Consider the following 2,051-nt stretch of genomic DNA (forward strand, 5'->3'; position numbering starts at 1 on the left):
CGCCTGTACCGGGGCGATATTGCGATGAAAGACCTGTAATTATAGCTGCACGTTTTCTCGGCGATTTTCTCGAACGAGGAAGGTCAGATGAAAGATTTTCCCTTATCGTCGAAATGCAGAAAGCGAGTTTCCAGTCTCTTAACTCGATTCTCTTCTACGTGGGAGATGTTTCATTCGACGATATATCTGCACGAGGATATGGTTTGGATCAATAGCGGATCGAGAAAAATAGCGTACGTGATATGCCTCCCGTAAAAAAAATGGATATTTAAAATGATATGTCATTATCCGCGATTAATTATCTCCCAGCAACTGAATCGCATCCGCGAATGATTTCGAGATCGAGATATGCGTTGTTACGAATAATGCTGCCAAATCGATTAATTTATTCATTCGCTTCTTCGATAAAATCCTGCGACATTTTTCGATCATACATTAGAGTTTGTTTTTTTTTTAGCTGACCTTCTTGTACGTTCATCTCTTTCCTCCTTTTCTTTTCATACAAAAAAAGTGTACTATACGTAAGTAATCATTACTTGTTTCAAAAATATTTCAAAAGTTCATATATATTCAAATCTATATATAATAAATTCATCATAAGTATTAAATTTATTCAAAATATATTTTGTAAATTCTAATAAGTTTAATACTTTAATTAAAAGTATTAAATTAAAATAAATTAGATTTGCTCATTACATAAAGTCGTTTCGTTAATCAATTTTATAATATTCACTGTTAAAAATTTCATGAAATTTAATATAATTTTAAGTTACACAACTTTGGACTTAATTCATAACATTATATTAAATTTAATGTATTTATAACTGAAAAGTATATATTTGTACATATGTACATGGAATTTAATGTATTTTTCATGAAAATTTATAAAATTTAATATATACACGCTCATTACATTTAAATAATTACTATAACTTAATTTTCAGTTAAATTCATTTTCATTCATTATTTTTAATTTCGTTCATAACCATGAGCTTCATTTACAGTAAAGAAAGCATTTCTAACAGTGTTCTTTAAAAGAAAATAAATTCTTGCTTTGAGCATATGCAGCACAAGTTTTTCTAAAATTTATTGTAATAAATATATTTTAAGATTATCAAGAAAATATTCCTATAAAGACAACTGTTATTTAAAAAGAAGAAAGTAAATTGAGTAATCACTTTTCTTAATAGAATATTTTTCTGTGCGTATGCTAAAGAAAAAAAAGGGATAAACCGTGCAAAAAGTTTAACTAAAAAAATTGGCCTTTTGTGATTATCGCTCCTCGCAAAAATTGTAAGTTTACCAAGTATTATTTCAACCGATATTTTCGACGAGGACGAATGCAATTAGCCTTTCTGTTGTGCGGCTCATGAAGAAACGCGGGGGGAATGACCCGAAAATGCCTGCGAAGGAATGCGACAGAGGAAAGATCATGAAGAAATTTTGACAGCGACTCGCCGGGGAATTCAATTAAATAGAATTCAATCATCCTGGAAAGATATTTCCCTCGAATTCACGTTACCTCCGGAAAAGTTCTATGAACGTGGAGATTACTTGCTCGAGAATTTTGCAAGATTGAATGGTGGATTCTCGAAGGAAAAACAGAGAAACGGGAGAGACAAAAACCGAGTTGTCTGAAATCGTACATAACTTTTAATCTCTACGAATCCCTTGATTCCGGCACTTATTACACTTATCTTCGATTCGAGTCCCAGATAATTTCGGCAATTCCATTACCGCGTTGTTGAGAAGAAAACCGTGAGTTCTCGAAGCCGAAATTTGCATACAAATATTTTCTATCAGCTTTGCACATACCACTAAGAGATAATGCACATAAAATTATGCTACTAATGTGTGCGCACGCGCGCGCGCGCGCGTGTGTGTGTTTATGTGTGTATGTATATACAGTATTCACGCTTCACTAATATTGGCACTTGGAGTTTCCGACAAATCGAGAAAATATGAGAAAGAAGTATAAGATAAGGAGAGAGAGAGAGAGAGAGAGAGAGAGAGAGAGGAGGGGGGAGGAGGAGGAGGAGAGAGAGAGAGAG

The sequence above is a fragment of the Atta cephalotes genome (assembly GCF_000143395.1).
Source record: "Atta cephalotes unplaced genomic scaffold scaffold00019, whole genome shotgun sequence".
NCBI classification, from domain to species: domain Eukaryota; kingdom Metazoa; phylum Arthropoda; class Insecta; order Hymenoptera; family Formicidae; genus Atta; species Atta cephalotes.